The 19,603-nt window shown below is 41.6% G+C and overlaps 1 non-coding gene across 1 annotated transcript; it reads left to right on the plus strand.

Moving 5' to 3' along the window:
• Positions 1 to 3,405: 3,405 nt before the first annotated feature.
• Positions 3,406 to 3,511, plus strand: LOC115801671 (U6 spliceosomal RNA). The gene has a single exon (XR_004021985.2). It is a non-coding gene; the product is annotated as a U6 spliceosomal RNA (small nuclear RNA).
• The last annotated feature ends 16,092 nt before the right edge of the window (positions 3,512 to 19,603 follow it).

Below are 19,603 nucleotides of genomic sequence, written 5' to 3' on the forward strand. Positions count from 1 at the left end.
TCCTTCTACGAAGCCACCGTCACCTTGATACCAAAACCAGACAAGCATGTCACAAAGAAACAAAACTACAGGCCAATATCACTGATGAACATAGATGCAAAAATCCTCACCAAAATACTAGCAAACAGAATCCAACAGCACATTAAAAGGATCATATACCATGATCAAGTGGGGTTTATTCCAGGAATGCAAGGATTCTTCAATATACACAAATCTATCAATGTGATAAACCATATTAACAAACTGAAGGAGAAAAACCATATGATCATCTCAACAGATGCAGAGAAAGCTTTTGACAAAATTCAACACCCATTTATGATAAAAACCCTGCAGAAAGTAGGCATAGAGGGAACCTTCCTCAACATAATAAAGGCCATATATGACAAGCCCACAGCCAACATCCTCCTCAACAGTGAAAAACTGAAACCATTTCCACTAAGATCAGGAACAAGACAAGGTGGCCCACTCTCACCACTCTTATTCAACATAGTTTTGGAAGTTTTAACCACAGCAATCAGAGAAGAAAAGGAAATAAAAGGAATCCAAATCAGAAAAGAAGAAGTAAAGCTGTCACTGTTTGCAGATGACATGATACTATACATAGAGAATCCTAAAGATGCTACCAGAAAACTACTAGAGCTAATCAATGAATCTGGTAAAGTAGCAGGATACAAAATTAATGCACAGAAATCTCTGGCATTCCTATATACTAATGATGAAAAATCTGAAAGTGAAATCAAGAAAACACTCCCATTTACCACTGAAACAAAAAGAATACAATATCTAGGAATAAACCTACCTAAGGAGACAAAAGACCTGTATGCAGAAAATTATAAGACACTGATGAAAGAAATTAAAGATGCTACAAATAGATGGAGAGATATACCATGTTCTTGGATTGGAAGAATCAACATTGTGAAAATGACTCTACTACCCAAAGCAATATATAGGTTCAATGCAATCCCTATCAAACTACCACTGGCATTTTTAACAGAACTAGAACAAAAAATTTCACAATTTGTATGGAAACACAAAAGACCCCGAATAGTCAAAGCAATCTTGAGAACGAAAAACGGAGCTGGAGGAATCAGGGTTCCTGACTTCAGACTATACTACAAAGCTACGGTAATCCAGACAGTGTGGTACTGGCACAAAAACAGAAAGATAGATCAATGGAACAGGGTAGAAAGCCCAGAGATAAACCCACGCCCATATGGTCATCTTATCTTTGATAAAGGAGGCAGGAATGTACAGTGGAGAAAGGACAGCCTCTTCAATAAGTGGTGCTGGGAAAACTGGACAGGTACATGTAAAAGTATGAGATTAGATCACTCCCTAACACCATACACAAAAATAAGCTCAAAATGGATTAAAGACCTAAATGTAAGGCCAGAAACTATCAAACTCTTAGAGGAAAACATAGGCAGAACACTGTATGTCATAAATCACAGCAAGATCCTTTTTGACCCACCTCCTAGAGAAATGGAAATAAAAACAAAAATAAACAAATGGGACCTAATGAAACTTAAAAGCTTTTGCACAGCAAAGGAAACCATAATCAAGACCAAAAGACAACCCTCAGAATGGGGGAAAATATTTGCAAATGAAGCAACTGACAAAGGATTAACCTCCAAAATTTACAAGCAGCTCATGCAGCTCAATATCAAAAAAACAAACAACCCAATCCAAAAATGGGCAGAAGACCTAAAGAGACATTTTTCCAAAGAAGATATACAGACTGCCAACAAACACATGAAAGAATGCTCAACATCATTAATCATTAGAGAAATGCAAATCAAAACTACAATGAGATATCATCTCACACCAGTCAGAATGGCCATCATCAAAAAATCTACAAACAATAAATGCTGGAGAGGGTGTGGAGAAAAGGGAACCCTCTTGCACTGTTGGTGGGAATGTAAATTGATACAGCCACTGTGGAGAACAGTATGGAGGTGCCTTAAGAAACTACAAATAGAACTACCATATGACCCAGCAATCCCACTACTGGGCATATACCCTGAGAGAACCACATTTCAAAAACAGTCATGTACCAAAATGTTCATTGCAGCTCTATTTACAATAGCCCGGAAATGAAAACAACCTAAGTGCCCATCATCGGATGAATGGATAAAGAAGATGTGGCACATACATACAATGGAATATTACTCAGCCATAAAAAGAAACGAAATTGAGCTATTTGTAATGAGGTGGATAGACCTAGAGTCTGTCATACAGAGTGAAGTAAGTCAGAAAGAGAAAGACAAATACCGTATGCTAACACATATATATGGAATTTAAGGGAAAAAAATGTCATGAAGAACCTAGGGGTAAGACAGGAATAAAGACGCAGACCTACTAGAGAACGGACTTGACGATATGGGGAGAGGGAAGGGTAAGTTAAGCTGTGACAAAGCGAGAGAGAGGCATGGACATATATACACTACCAAACGTAAGGCAGATAGCTTGTGGGAAGTAGCCGCATAGCACAGGGAGATCAGCTCGGTGCTTTGTGATTGCCTGGAAGGGTGGGATAGGGAGGGTGGGAGGGAGGGAGACGCAAGAGGAAAGAGATATGGGAACACATGTATATGTATAACTGATTCACTTTGTTATAAAGGAGAAACTAACATGCCATTGTAAAGCAATTATACTCCAATAAAGATGTAAAAAAAAAATAGTATTATCATCTAACAATATAATGCTATTGATTTATTGTTTTAATTTAAGGAACATATATACTTTTCATAAACATTTTGGAAAATACAAAAAAGGAGAGAAAGAAAGGCAATAACCTAAATTCCCACCACCTCCAGAAAACCACTAGTAACTTTTTTAGTGTATCGTCTCCGCTTTTTTTATGCACAAGAGTATTTCACTCTCTGTGTTGTGACCATACTATAGATAAAATTTTTCCTATTACTTTATAAAAATTATTTTCTTAAGTCATTGTGAGCTCTTGCTAAACACAATAGTTGCATACAAGTGTGCTATAGCAGATACTGATGTTTGCCTATCTAACAGTCATATTCCAGATTTTTCCATGCCTGCTGAATTTCAATGTTTTTAGGCCGACACCTCCCTTATTTGACTTAAGTAAATCTTAATTAATATTAAAAAATCCTGGTAGTTCCCTCTTGCTGGTAGTTGATTTAATGGCTATTACTTTAAAAAAAGTCAAAAGTTTTTTACTTTGACAATCAAAGTTCTCCATGACAGTAGCAGGTTGAATAATGGTCCCCAAAGTTATAAGATCCTAATACCCAGGCCTGTAAATGTTACATTATTTGGAAGATGGCTCTTTCCACGTGTGATTAAGTTAAGCATCTTAAGATAAGTGAAGTACACTGAATTATCTGGGTGAGCCCTAAATGCCATCACAAGTGTCCTTATAAGAGAGAGGCATTGCTTGCTTCCACAGCACATGTACTAAAATGGGAACAATAAAGAGAGATTAGCATGGCCCCTGCAGAAGAGTGACATGCAAATTTGTGAAGCATTCCATATTTTAAACAAAAGAGAGAGAAAGAGAGAGGCAAAGGGAGATTTCACACAGACACACAGAGGAGAAGGTGATACAAAAATGGAACAAAGAGAGATTTGAGCATTCCGTGGCCACAAGCCAAGGAATGCTAGCAGCCATCAGAAGGTGGAAGAGGCAAGGAATGAATTTTCCCCTAGAACCTCCAGAGGGAGCACGGCCCTATTGACGCCTTGATTTTGACCCAGTGATACTGCTTTTGGACTTCTGGCCTCCAGAACTACTGTGACAGAATAATTTTCCACTGTTTTATGTCACCATGTTTGGTGTCATAGAAGCTGTAGGCAAATACTGTTCAAACCCTTCTTGAAATGTTCTGTCCAATTCTGGTCGATAAGACATGGTCTATGGAATGGTAGGGTCTTCTTGGAAAGACTATCTTGCTCTTAAAAAGAAATACATGTGGGAAAAGTCTTATTTCTTCTGCCAGATGTTGTTGCACCTACATGTAACATTAGAACTGTGGAAGCCATGTCAGCCTGAGGACAAGCCAATGAGCCAAGGATGGGAGAGCAGAAAGATGAAAGACGGAACAAACTTGGGCCTTGGATGACATCATCAAACTGCTTTAATTAACTAGCCCTGGGACTTCCCTATAATGAGACTTCTTACATGAGATAATCTTCTTATGTGAATTAACATGATTCTTAAGCTGTCTTTAGTTGGGTTTTCCCTTACTTTCAGCTGAAAGCAACATACCAAATGCATGCATTAAATGGATTATACCATAATTCAGAAATTGGCAAACTGTCCCCCGCAAATAGCTGCCTGGTTTTGTAAATAAAGTTTTATTGGATCACAGCCTCACCCACAGACCATTATCTGTGCTTTTTAGCATCACAACAGCAAAGTTAAGTGGTTGTGATAGAGACCAAATGGCTCACAAACCTAAAATTAGGCTATCTGATCCTGAAAGAAAAGGTTCACAAGCTTTTGCCATCCTTGAACACAGCCATTTTTTTTAATTGTTGGATATTGTTTTTCTAGTTTCTCCAAAAGTTGTCTTCTTTACACAAGTTTTTAAACCTGTCATTTGGCCATATTCCTACATATAAGACAGAGTGCTATCCATTGAGAAAGCGTCCAATAAGAACATAAATAAGGAAACAATTTACAATCATCTCCTAGATCATCTGGGATCTTATCAGAGTCTGCCAAAGATTGTAGTCAATGCGTGAGATTGCGTTTTCCACTTATAAATAAGTACAGGTGATTATAACAACTTAATTTAAAACTGCAGCCTAGTCTAGAAGAAGAACAAGAAAACAAGCTTTTCTTTCCCTATTTTAAGTTTAAATCAGCCAAACCAAACTTCCTCCCGGGCTGAAAGATGTTGGTGGAACTTACATCACAGTGAATGTTATTACAGCTGAGAGAGAAAGGACCCTGAACGGTTTCCAGTAGGCAAGCTTGAAGCACCCATACTTCACAGTTGAAACCTGTGCTGGGGAGATAACTACTATTCAGTGTAAAAGGCAGGACTCAAAGTGTGTCATGTAAATGGAACCAATTGTATATTTATTGATGTCTGACTCCATGCCAATTTTCTTTCTCTCTTAAAGAAAAAAAAGGTCAATTCTTCTTAGAAAGTTACCCCAAGCTGAGCTGTGCTCTGAAGGCACCTTCCTTTAAGGGATCTGGGTGGCAGGCAGTCCTACAGTTAGAACTGTGGCCGCACAAAAGCAGGCTTTGGGAGGGAGTCACTGGCCAAATAACCCTTTGAACTTTGTAGGAAAGTCAAGGTGCAGCTGCCCCAGCCAAACATTTCTACTTGCTTTCCTAGAAGCTGTTCAGGAGTCTCTTTTGGTGCAGAAACAACAAGATGGTTGCATCTCCTAAATTTCTGTGGGCATTTCCAGGTCGCCCAGGGACAAAACCCAGATAAACTGATGAGGTTCATAGGGGATCTGAATCATCCTTGAGGATGAGCCGCACCTTGTCCTTTTTTTCAGGAAGAGTCATCTAGGACGATCCTGGCAGCCTGGAGAGAGTCCAGAGTTAACAGCCCTGAAGGTAACACTCCGTAAGTGCTTAGGATCTGGTGATGCTCTTCTCACACACACACATACACAGTCAAAAGCAGCAAAAACATCACCACCAAATCCTCAGAAAAACAGCTAGATAACCACTGACAGCAATGTGACAGACTCAGAATATGAAAAATAGAGACAGATTTTCAACTCCATGAGTACTCAACAAGAATCAATAAAAGTGCTTTGGGAAAGCTCCTGTCTGGAACTTCCAGCCTATTCCGCAGTTACTTTCTTTCCAAAACATCTGATACAGGAGCCTTCTATTTCCTTTCCCAAAGAATGCTGGATGTATGTTAGGTTTTCCATATCAACTCTGCAAAACAATGACTACCGCCCCCCCCCTTTCTTAACTGAGATAGACGTTAAAATCTGTAAGTGAGGAAGCACTCATTTTATTGCAGGTTTTCAACCCTTGTAATATTTAAAGTAAAAATGATAACTCATAAATAACTGAAGTAAAGAAAACTTTCGACTTAAGATGTTAGGAAAAGAGCAGTTAAAACTAACACCTTTCCTTTAATAACACCTTTCCAGTTAACACCTTTCCTTTAATAACTTGGAAGTGTTTTGTACACGTTATCTGCTCTCTCACTTTAATTCTGATATACAGCCCTATAAAATGAGCTATCCAATAGCTACTGAGGCTCAGAGTGACTAAACGACTCATTAAGTTTGCATTGTTTTCTTGTTAACCATGATCATTATTAAAGTAGTCTATGCTTCTAAATATTTTAAAACACAGAAATTTAGAAAATTATTCATTAGTTTATAACTTGAAAAAACAACCTCAACCAAATAAAGGAGTCTGATTTGGCAAGGAGGCACAGATTTTACTGTAAAACAGATGTACAAAAGTAGCTGGAGCTTCAGAAAAGTTACTTGGCCCTCTGAGCCTCATTTTCTCATCTGTAAAATGGGCATAACAATATCTAACAAGCAGGATTGTTATAAGAATTAGAAATAAAATATGCAAAGGTTCTGGAAAATGGTAAAATCACAATAAATGGTAGTTATTCACATTTTCTTCCAGGAAGGCATTTAGATATCAGTTGTTTGCATTTTATATGTAATTTAAAGTATTTATCATATACAATGTTCTATCACAATCACAAACATTTTGACATATACTCTTTATACACGAACTCTTTACAGATACTACTGCCTAATAAAAAGTGTATATAGGGGCTTCCCTGGTGGCGCAGTGGTTGAGAGTCTGCCTGCCGATGCAGGGGACATGGGTTCGTGCCCCGGTCTGGGAAGATCCCACATGCCGCGAAGCGGCTGGGCCCATGAGCCATGGCCGCTGAGCCTGCACGTCTGGAGCCTGTGCTCCGCAACGGGAGAGGCCACAACAGTGAGAGGCCCACATACCGCAAAAAAAAAAAAAAAAAAAGTGTATATACCATCTTCCACATAAACAGTCCCTATTGTTGGGCATATAGGTAGTTTTCCATCTTCACTCTTAAAAATAACACTGTGATGAAAACCTTCACGCAAAAGCTTCATCCACATTGAATGCTCAGGATCAGTCTCCAGAAGTGCAATTACTGGGTTAAAGGTCCATGGTCCTTGTGTTCTAATTGCTTTCTAAAAGGATTATACCAATTCTGACAAGCAAAGCCGTTGAGAAGACAGTCTTCTTACCTCACTATCACTAGTCTCTGTCTCCATCACTCTGGAAATCTGTGACCACAAAGAGAACATCTCTCAGGTTTTGATTTATATTTCCTTGGTTGTGAAGTGAGGCTGAATTTGTCTAAATATTTGTTAAGTTTCTTTGCAAATTAATTGTTCTTTTCTTTTCCCATCTTTGAAGACTTAATGTTTTTCCTATAGATTTGTATGAGTTCATTATTGATGTGAAAAATGTTAACCTTGCTGAGTGACCTGCCACCTAAATCAAACGGGCTGGGACAAACAAGACAGCACTGACTGCGAGGGAAGGACACTGAAGAACCTCCTGGGTTCTCAGAAAAACTGGTCACATGATCTCAACTCCCTCAAAGTGTACAGCTCTGAGAAAGCAAGAAAAGAAAAGAGGAAGAGAATCAGGTCACTAACATTTGTTGAACATTAAACACAACTATTCAACATTTTACACCAAATATTTATTGAGCAACCATTCTATATCAGGCTTTGTTCTAGATGGGATATTACAATGGAGAAAAGAGACAGGGTCTCCACTCTCACAGAGCTTATTTATTGAATGCTTCCTGAATGTCAGGTGCATTTCCAGAGGCCTCCTCGTCTGCTACCTCAAGAACTCTATGTGGTAATTATTATTGTTTCTATGTTTTTCAAATATGAAAACTGAGTCTCGGATAAGTTGGTTTAGTTGGTCAGCAGCAGACAGCAAGCAGTTCAGTGCTGGGGTCACGACTTGAAACCAGGCACCCAGGCTCCAAAGCCCACATGTTCTTACTATCCTAATAGATAAGGTAAAACTTCAAATACAGGCAGTCTTTGTGCTGTAGTGCAGTACTGTAAAACTAACCATGCAGGCTGAAACTGTACAAAGTGATCTTAATGATCACTGAGAAAAATTACAATTGTTCGGTGACCTTTAGAAATTTTTGTCAAAATAGTAAAAACTCTCTGTCAGTTATAAATGTATAATGAAAAAAATAATAAAGCAAATATTTATTTAGCACACTGTAGTTTAACATATTATTTAGTATTAAAGTGTTTTATTTCTTTGTAAAAACATTATCTAGAGTGATTAGGACTGTGCTTGCCTTCTTGTCATATAACTTACAATACAGAGTAAGTATCTTTTCTATGCCTTGGTAAATTGTCAGTCTCTTCTCTAAATTTGGATGTTTCCACCATTTTATCCTTTGCACTTTTAATACCATGAAGTACCTGAGAGTCCCTTTAATGTGTGTATGTGGTAGGGGGTGCTGGTGTTATTTCCTCTGAGACATCATCTTTTTGTCATTTTCCACATTTACAGAAATAAATTCCTAAATTCCTTTGGTCGCTTACCTTGAGTCTCTAGAATGGCTCCAGTGTCAACATGCCCATGCTCAGCTATATTTTCTAAACTCAATTTACATCCAATTTGAATTTTACTTCCTGAATTATCACTTTTTGTTTCTTTCTTCGCTTTCATTTTTGTTGACAATTCATTCCATTGATTATCCATTTGTGTAAAATGTCACATAGGTTATCACTGCAAGACTAGGAGGAAACCCAACTGCACACTTTGCTGTTTGTGTGTAAACTGAATAACAGACGCACAGAGACCAATCACCAACAGACTTTGAAAGAAGTGGCAATGGTTGTGATGTTGAGGCACATATTTCAGAAGTGATGAGCTTCCTAAATATGTGCACTGATGAGCTAGTAGCGTTTGTACTTCATGCAAGTACTCACGGTTCATATACCAGGGTGACTGAAATCTAAACCATGTTGCTGGAGGGGACTGGTTTTATTTAACTAAACTAACTAAACTGTGGTGACTGAAATTCACGCATATTGGAATCCTACAAAATGAGGACTACCTGTATTATCTTTGGGTTTCTTGGCACTGGGTCTTGCACACCTGTAACAGTGAAATGATAGCACATTTTAAAGAAGGCAGCATTGATTTTATTTTGCCAGGTTGTTTTTCTCCGTTGTGTAAAATAGTAGGGTGTGGCCACAGAGAGCACTATTGTTTAATCATTTCGTTAACAATCCAGCCCACATAAATTTCTCCTCACCCCTATGGACCTGCTCTTTTAGGATAATTCCATCTAGCTCACAATATAGTAGTGAAGATATTTCCTGTCTTCATGAAAAACACTTCCATCCTCTCCCTGCCCTGGGGAGGAAATGGAAAGAGTGCTTATCCATCACAACAGGATGTAGAGCTGTGTACCTGAGTCCTCCCCCATGTCTCAGATTTAATGCAGTCATAACCCAGGCACAAATCTAAGTAATATGCCATATGTGCAGTCCCCAAGAGAAATCAAAAGAAACCTGCAGGAAGTTAGGCAGGAGAGCAAGCCCCAAAGACATTGAATATTCCTTGCCAAAATACTCCATTTCCTTTGTGGCCTGGTTTTCATGGGACTCAGTATGTACATCAGTGCAGGGGGTGGGTTTGAGGAGTATGGAATCTGCATTTGTCTCACCCTGGTGCGGATGTTATTGTTAAAGTGAGAAAAGGAACACCCGAAGGTAGAGGTGCATGAAAAGGGAAGAGCTAGAGCTGCCGGGATCAGAGTGCATCCTAAGATCATCACGGTTGGACAAAAGTGTATAGTAAGGGGAGTGTGTCTTAGCTGGCATATCCCAGAGGCTGACCCTGAATGTGAGTAGTTAATTTGGGTGGTAATGCCAGGAAGACCAGGAGGATGGGGAAATGAACCGTGGAAAGCAAGGAAGCAATACAGAATATGCCAATAAGCAGGTTTCTAGTGTAGGCAACCAGGGCTCAGTCACCCTGGGGACCTCTGTGGAATGATATAGAACACATCTCAGAATTGTCTCACTCAAGAGACAAGGAAGCTGTTGAAGGGAGCTCAGCCTCCTGGTTGAGAATGACTTGATTGATATCTTTTAAATTCTCAGCACTTAGGATCTGCCCTGCATGTAGCAGAACACACCCTCAGAGGCCAGAGGGAGCCTGGAGGCAGAGTCACAAATTCTTGCAGTAAATACCCTACTGAAGTTTACAAAACAGTGAGTATCAATGGATAAAGGTAGGGCATCAACAGGATCCACTCTTGGGCTCTAACTACGGTCTAGGCACTGTTCTAAGCACTCTGCATGTATTAAATCATTAGTATATGCAAACCTACAACAAACCTCAAGGTAGGTACTATCGTCATCTTTTTATAAATGAGGCACAGAGGAGTTAAGGAACTTGCCCAAGCTCACAGGCTAGGAAGTGGCAGAGGAAAAATGATCAGCAATGTGATAAGGCTCCATGTAATCTCTGCACCATGTTGCCAACACTCTCTGCAATGCATGCTTGATTGTCTCTATTTCCTTTGTTTTGCCACAAACTTTCTTAGATTTTTAAGGCTTTACCATATAGCTGTGGAACAGCTTCATTTTTAAACAGGATAAATGAAGAACATTTAGGGGAGCAAGGCACTTTATGAGCAGGGTCCCCAACAGAACAAGGTACCAGCTGACTCTGGACAGGATACCTGAGCCTATACATAAGAAAGAAATACTCTTTTCTTATTTAAGCCACTGTGTTTGGGAATCTTGTCATTAGAATGACCCAATCTGTATCCTAACTAATACACAGGATAACGTTGGGAGTTTTAGTTACGGCTCCCAGACACCAAACACAAAAGAAGATATGTTGACCCAGCCCTGCCTGAGACCTTACACAGGAGGTGCTGAGTTAGCATCCGTGTACCTGCATTCCTGCCCCAGTTGGGTTGGTCATGGATGTTTCTTCTCCTGCTTTGACTAAAAGAGGACTCAGCCTCTTCTAGAATTTCCTTTCCTTGTGCAGGGAGCTGGTACAAGAGACAGCATGATTAAGTCCTCTTCGGCTCCCCCACAAGTTACTGCTTGATTTCGAGGCTGCCTCACCAAACCAGTCCTGAGGTTTCTGTGCCCAGAGCTGTCAGCAAACTTCCCACTCCCTGTTTGTGTTGGCTTGTATCACCATGCCACGCTGGAGGTGTCAGCTAAAGCTGTTTACTGGCTTCATTTAGAAACACCTTGAGGTGTTCTTAAAATTCTGCTTTGAGCAGCAACATGGACAGGGTTGGCAATGAGGCAAGAAAGTAATGGATATAAGCAGAACAGAACAAAATTGTAATGAAGTCACACAGAAAAACACGAAGGAACTTTTGAAAAAGTGGTATGTTATTTAAATCCAATATTACACAAACACACACATACACACATATGTATGTGTATACATATATGCACACATATAAATGTATATGTACACCTATGTGTCATTTCAGGAGATCTTATCATTTTTATGAAGCTCATCCACAGGCCATGTCCTAGGCTAAGTGCAACTCTACAGCCTATTCTTCTAGGCTAAAACAACAACTGAAAAATAATAGACAAAATATTAGTTTAATATGCTTCAAAAATAATAGCATCTAAAATCATATTCTTATTGCAAAAGCCACACATGAGCTTCCCTGCTGACTTCTGTAGGGTCACTGAACATATGACAGTGAGATGTGGGCAGAACCAGACCATACAAAGCAAAGGGCTCAAAATCAGCTCACATAGAATCAGCAAATACTCAAGTTTAAAAAGCACTTGTCCAGGGACTTCCCTGGTGGCGCAGTGGTTAAGAATCCGCCTGCCAAAGCAGGGGACACCGGTTTGAGCCCTGGTCCGGGCACATGGCCCGGAGCAACTAAGCCCGTGCGCCACAACTACTGAGCCTGCGCTCTAGAGCCCGCAAGCCACAACTACTGAGCCTGCGTGCCACAACTACTGAAGCCCACGCGCCTAGAGCCTGTGCTCCACAACAAGAGAAGCCACCACAATGAGAAGCCCACACAGTGCAACAAAGAGTAGCGCCCACTCGCCGCAACTAGAGAAAGTCTGTGCACAGCAACAAAGACCCAACGCAGCCAAAAATAAATAAATTAAAATAAAATAAAAAGCACTTGTCCAATCTCCAGGAAACAAAGAGTCAAAGAGGAGATCACAGAGCTAGTCAGTGGGAGAATCAGGGCCCATTTCTCCTGTCTTTTACGCTCAACAGCACTCAGTGGTCTCCCTCCCTCAGTATTCTTACCTTATGATGGTACACTGCAACCCTGCGTTAGAGGGAGACTCCTGAGACCTCTACTCCCTCACTGTGCACCACCCCCTTATTTCCTAGAGTCATGCCACCCTGCCACCTGCCTTACCCAACTCTGACCCACAGGGCCTGGCCACCTGCCTGCCCCAATGTGGGCAGGGATTCATCAGAAGGGAGCGGTTAAGAGGGAAGTCAGGAGAAGAGGGGGCATGCCCCTCTCCGCAAGTGGGGAAGCTGAAGCAGCAACGACAGGAGAATGCAGCACTGCCTGCCTTCCACAGCCCAGGACAACATCCAGGCATCCGCATCTCTGCCTCCCGTGGGCCAACACACAGCCTCTTTGTCTTGGCTTGAAACTATCAGCACTAGAACCCACTGTCTACGTCTTCTTTCTCCCAAGAGTTAAATGAATTCAGGAAGTGTTCCTTGAAGTCACTTGAACGGGGGGCTTGTGACCCAAGCAGAAGAGTGCTGTGTGGGTTTTGCTCTTCCTCTGGAGTGACTCTATAGGAAAGCAGCTTGCTGGAATCAAGACCCTAACACTCTCCAGTCCCTAGATAGGCACAAATTCTCTTATCAGAGTGACCCAGAAAAAGCCAATGTTGATGGGGCATGAGTTCCTTCTACCTGGAAAAGAAGGGTCTTACTCCTGATGAGCTGGGAGGGGACAGGGCAGGATTGTAAGCAGTCCTCGGTTTGTGTTCAAATCAATAAAGCCATCTATTCCCAACCCTCACCCTAGCAGCATTTCTTAATGTGACATGTGATCATTGCTTAAACAGATTATTAATTCCAAAAAACATTTAGGAGCTTGTGATCATGATTACCATTAGGTGTTAGTTCTAGCTGATAACTTTAAAATGCAACCACACTGAAGTAAACACCGCAAAAGACAAGAAATGGAGGAAATTAACATGTGGTACATTAGTATTGGTCTTTGTCTAGTTTTGGTTAATCTATATATGTTCTCAAAGCACTTTTCAGGGGGAACCAAAGACATGTGAAATGTCTAATGTACCACAGCCCTAAATTCTCTGATCCTTGGCTATGGGTCAGTAGGTTGATATTACTCAACCCAGGCATACCTGAAAAATGTAGCTAAAGGATTGATAAACATGGAGATCTAAAATGGATATTACATCTGTACAAGTCTGAATTTCATTAAATGACTATAAAATGGGGAAGAGTAAAGAAATAAATAAAGTATATTGGGTAGTTATTATGTGTTAGGCAGTGTCCTGGGTGCTTATTTAAGCATCATAACAATTCCACGCACTTGGTACTATTACTAATCCCATTTTACAAGTGGGGAAACTGATGTCCAGCATGGTTTGGTGATAGGCTCAAGGCCACCGAGCTACTTAAGTGGCAGAGTCAGGAATTAAGCCAAGAAAGTGTGACTCTAGATTCATATGCTCTTAACCAGTATGTCATATTGCCTCTCAATGTCTAGAATACAAGTGTCATTCCTAAAATAAAATACAACATTTTCGAGATGTGTTCATTCATTTAATATATATTTACTTCACACTGGGAGCTGAGGATACAGAGAGTTGAAAATGACTAGGTTCCTGCCCTCTGGAGTCTACAAACTAATTGTATGGATGAGTTGCATAGAGCAAAAAATAACCATAGAAATAAATAAAAATAATGTAAGCTGTGATAAGTGCCATGAGAGAAATGAAGATCCTAAGATATTAAATAAGGGAGAGGACTCTCTTCACCTAGGTTCTCCAAGGAAAGTTTGGCAAAATACTGCATGTAGGTAGTTTATTTGGGGAAGCAACTCTAGGTAAGAGGAGTGAGGACTGGGGAAAGGAAAAGTAAGAAAGAGGAAAAGCTGAAACTAGGGTAGAGTCTCAAGTTGGTCACTGCTGTGGTCCATGGTAGTGATCCTGTCGGGGCACTGAGGAACCATATAGCATGCACCTCAAAACTGTCCATCCGAGGGACTAAAGAGAGGAGCATTGGCCTACCAGCTCCCAGGGGTCATGTGTCATCAATTCCCTCCCATTCCCAGGCTGTACATGTGAAGTTCCCACTGCAGCACTGGAGAAACCCTCAAGCAGTGACCAAAGGAAGCCAGGAACAGCCGAGATAAGGTCCTGACAGGTGACACCTGGACAAGGCTCTTGCTGTCACAATGACTGGAGTTAGGAGTTGAGCTGAGAGGGTTTGAGGAAGGGGCAAGAGATGACCCTCTTAGGTGGTTGGTCAGAGAAGGCTTCTCTGTGGAGGTGGCTTCTAGGCTTAGACCTAGGGAAAAAAGAACTAGGACAGCAAAAACTGGGAGGAGAGCATTTTCAGGCACAGGAAACAGCATGTTGGAAGGCCGTGCGAAAGAGCTTGCATTGTTGAGGAACTGAAAAATCAGGGTAGCTATGGTGAGTAAGTGGGGGGAAGGCAGTCCAAGATGTTAGAGTGAGAAGGGCAGAGCCCAGATCATGCAGAGCCTTGAAGGGCATGATAAAGATTTATTTTAAGTGAGTGTGAACTCATTGAAGGGTCCTACAAATGTACCCTACTAACCTCTAAGAACTATGTATGAAGTTGAGTGGTCATTCTACACTGGGAAGCACCATCTGGTTGAGAGTACCATTGACCAAAGTATACCATGGACTGTACTGGGGCCAAGAGTGAGGGCTTCCCTCCAAGTCAGGGCAGGGCAGACGGCTTGTCCTGGGCTGCAGAGCTGGGGTCAACAGGCAGGAATCCAGTCTCCAACAAACTGTCCATGAGAACAACTTAGAGCAAAGGCTGGGATGGGACCAGAGGCAGGACTGGATAGATACTGCTTGGAGAACTCCTGAGAGTGAGGGGACCTTAACTTCCTTTGTCTGGTGTCAGCATTAATTTTTTTTTGTTTGTTTTTTTGCGGTACGCGGGCCTCTCACTGTTGTGGCCTCTCCCGTTGCGGAGCACAGGCTCCGGATGCGCAGGCTCAGCGGCCATGGCTCACGGGCCCAGCCGCTCCGCGGCCTGTGGGATCTTCCCGGACCGGGGCACGAACCCGTGTCCCCTGCATCGGCAGGCAGACTCTCAACCACTGCGCCACCAGGGAAGCCCAGCATTAATCTTCATTGTAGAAAAACATCTTAAATCCCCAAGATTTGGGAGAGCAGGAACTCTGAAAGGAACTCTTGTACTGAGGGCTCCTGACTCTCTTTCCTTGAGCTGCATTTTCATTTTTCCCTGGGAAATCTTTTTCTTTGATTTCTGTCACAACTGCTGTGCTAGGCCCAAAGGGAGGCGTTAACATTCTGGTCCAAGTCTCAGCAAAACCCCTTTCCCTTGAGATATCTGTTGAACAGGAAGTGCCTGTCTATGTTTATTTAAACATATTTGCCACATGATTAATGAGCAACACTTAACACCTGGGAATCATTAAACAGGTAATCTCCATTTCCCTTGCCTACCTGACCTTTCCTTAGCCTACAGGTCCATCAATATACATCCTGTGTCTGTAATACCTTTTATGGTTGTGTTAGTCAGAGAAGGCTAACTGCTTAACAAGAGTAAAATTCCAGTGGCTTAACGTAATATAAGTTTATTCTTATTCCTGTCGCAGTCCCATGCCAGGCTGCAGTAAAACTCTGTTCCACACAGTCACTTGGGGATCCAGGCTCATTCCTTCTTATAGTCCACCTTCTTCTCAGTCTTTAAAAACATCTTAATTTGGTCAGCAGAGGAACAAACAGAGTGCATGCAAAAGGTGCCACACTTCTAAGTGAGGCATGTTCACTCCATTGAGAACCAGTCTCGAGGACCATCTGGTGCACAGGATTGAAAAGTGCCATCAATCGGAAACCCAAGAAGAAGAGGGGACCTTGCATGTCAGCACCAACACCCTCCATCACAGTGGTGAAGGGTAACAAAGCACCTTTCTAACTCTCCATGAAAGATATGGAAACTGCAAATGCACTTCATCATGTAATAAAGGGCAGGGACAAAGAAGTACACTTGGCTTCCTAAAATGCATAGAGTAATCGAGTACTTGGGTACATTTAGGTGTCTTTTTCTTAGCTGAAAAACTTCCAAGCTTGCAAAGGCCCTTTTTTTTCCCCCTTTCTTTTTAAATTGTAGTAAAATAAACATAACATTAAAATTTACCATCTTAGCCATTCTTAAGTGTACAGTTCAGTGTGTTAACTACATTGACATTGTGCTACTAATACGAAGAACTCTTTTTGTAACCTCAGAGTAATAAGTTAACATTCAAGAAAATAAAATCTGTGTTCACAATTCCCCACATAAAGAAAGACTACAAACATTTTTTAAGAGTACTGTGACAGTAGTAATGTTATTTTGGTTTTAGATCAATTTTCAGTATACTGATCATTATTGAGGAATATTACCTATTCTTCTGGTTGTTTGTTTCAATTGTGGTAAAATATATAACTCTGGAACCAGAGTCAGGCGAGCCTGAGAGGGTCTGCATAAATGGGAGAGGCCGTGGAGAGGTGCATAATCAAATTGATATCTGATACACGCCTTGAATAAATTCTTCCCTGATTTTCCATAGTTCTTGTTTCATAAAATCATAAACTCTGAATTCAAAGGGAACTTCAGTCATCTAGTTCCCGCAAAGCCCACCCTGGTTTCTCTGGCATTGCCTTGAATTAGAGTCTTCCGTATATAATTCTTCACTGGGCCTCACCAGCCTGCAGATACAGTGCAATCACCCTCACTACAATAATCGCGATTAATAGGCACCCCTGTTTCAGCTCACTTTCAAGTCTCATCCAGTGGTAAGTCAATAAACAGCATCCCACATGGGTGCGCTGTCCTGCTCTTCTCCTGTTCTAGATCTCCATCAAGGGGTCTCTTCTGGAGCCTCTCACCACTGCCTCTGCTGCTGCTACCTGGTCCCATGGACAATGCCGAGATCCACACCCTGCGGGCCATCACCTAGGAAATGCGTCCCAGGCTGTGACCTCTCCTGATGTGTGATCCAGGCAGAACTACAGAGCAGGGCTCCCCTCCATATTTCCTGGAAGCTGGAGAGCCCTCTCCCTGTAGGACGCATCCCCACCCCACGCAGCAAGAGTGGAGAATAGTCACTGGCTTGACCTCTTTAGCCCTCCCTCACACCCAAGAACCCCCCAGTACTGAACACAAACCTCACCCTTGCTGACTCTTTTCCCCCAAAGCAAAGAAGCTCAGGGAGAGAGTTGCTTATGCTCCCAGCCCCATCAGTCCCTCATGCAGCCTCCAATATGTCTGAGTCTCATGTTCATGTACTTTTCCTTTTTGATCTTCCCTGGGCATCATAAGCTCACTGAGGACAGATGAGCTTGTGTTTTTTTTGTCCATAGCACAGAGACCCACAGCTATTCACTGCCTGACAAAGAATGAATTAAAGAACAAAGACACCCACTACACGGTTTCCCTGGTTACCTAGCCATTCCAAGACAGGTAGCAGAAAGTTATCATATTGTTTCCAAAACAACTGGTTTTATACATGTAGGGGTTTTATTTATACAACTTACCTTGTTTCTGATCTCTCCAAATCTGACACTTTCCACTTAACAGCTAGAGGTTAATAGTCACCAGCCACGTAGGATAAAAAACGTTATCAGATTCCACTGGAATGATCGTTTATGTTTTCTACTCAGATAATAATAACACTCTTTTTAAAAAGTCCAACCATGTGCTGGGGCCCAAGCAACAATGGAGAGCCTGGTAATCAGATACCTGAGCTCTTCACAATGTTGCAATGAATGATTCTTTTCTTTCTCTGCTGGTCTTTTCTAGTCTTGCTTTGCATTTCACAGCTTTGTTAAACATTCAGGTCAAGGTCAGAGCAAGGGACTATCTCAGGGTGGGCAGAACTGAATTTAGCTACACAGGGCCTCTCCTCAGTGAAAACATTTATCACCCAGCCAAGGAGTCTGTCTTTAGATCCCAGCAGAAAAGAAAGGAAAAAAAAAAAAAATCTCCCTTAAGATGTCAATTTTGCTTTGCTTCGCCCCAAGCTAACCCTGTTTCAGGTTACAAGGACCAGTCTCCCGCAGAGGGGAAAGTGCTAGACCTGAATTCTATTTCTAGCACTCACTGTGACTCTCCGTGACCTTATCCCGGCCACTTCTTCAGCTTTGCCCTGCCCTCAGCCCCATCCCGGCTCTAAACTGCCACCCTCTCCTTACTGCAGTGCTGTGTGTAAGGCCAGAAAGATTCTCCAAAGTCTCAAACTCAAGCAGTCTTTAGGAGCCACTAGTGCCAACCAGCCTAAAGGGATTTCTGGAAATGAGCCTCAAAAGGCTGGCTTCCTCTACTTCTGACATGAAAAGTCTAAAACTGACCACTAAGGTATAGACATGGAGATACAATCTTCCATGGGGGTGGAATTCACCCGTTTCCTGGAGGTATCTGAATGCCCACAAAATCCCCTCCTAAAGGAATGGCAAACTGCTCTACATCCAGCCCACATTTTAGGAATTTAGTCTCATCTCGTGGGAGCCATTTGTATCACTGGCACTCATAAGTTGTTGAAGCAAAAAAGCATGATCTTACTGGTAAGGAGAGAACAAAGCACTCCCTTTCGGAGGTGCTAGTCCCAGTGTATTTTGTGAAAAGGAAGGTGATCGTGTGAAATAGTAGATGACATTTTTCTGATACTCTGTAAAAACCGTGATGACACATGGTGCTGCAGCTCTGTTGTTAGAGGCGGGGTAGCCTCCCTTGAAAAGGTACACTTTGGAGGAGATTAGCTGTATCAATTCCCCATGTGGCCTTGAGCGATTTACTTCATGTCCCAGCCTTAGTTCTTCTATACAATGGGGTTTCTGAATGAACTAATTCATCATATTTTGAGACAACTGAGAAAATGCCTGTACAATGCTTAGCACATGTCAATTACTTTATGTTGTTGTCTATTAACAATAGTAATAATATTAAGGTTCGTGAAGAAAAATACCATACTCATGAACGGTGAGCAATGGAACTGATTCTAGTAACCCCTTTGTGGCCCTAAGTTATCCTGATAAATACTGCTATCATAGCACCTGTAACACGTCACCGTACTCTGTTTACTTGTGTATGGTCTCACTATTCTGAACCCCCTTCTCTTTCACTGTTTGATCACAATAGGATTTCTAGTACAAGTCCTATAGAATCTTTGTTTAGTGAATGAAAAGTGAATCATAAATTACTGAGAAGGAGTAAGCAAATGAATGAATATACTCTGGAAGGGAATATTTGTCTCATTAAGCCAAGACAATTGTTTCTTACACAAATTATTTCTAGAAAAATAGCATTTTGCTTCTTTATTATGAATCCCTCCCCCCCACCCCCGTCTCTCAGGGG

The sequence above is a fragment of the Delphinapterus leucas genome, chromosome 3 (genome assembly GCF_059928025.1).
Source record: "Delphinapterus leucas isolate spDelLeu-1000000601 "Yukka" chromosome 3, BTC_Dleu_Yukka2, whole genome shotgun sequence".
Classification (NCBI taxonomy): domain Eukaryota; kingdom Metazoa; phylum Chordata; class Mammalia; order Artiodactyla; family Monodontidae; genus Delphinapterus; species Delphinapterus leucas.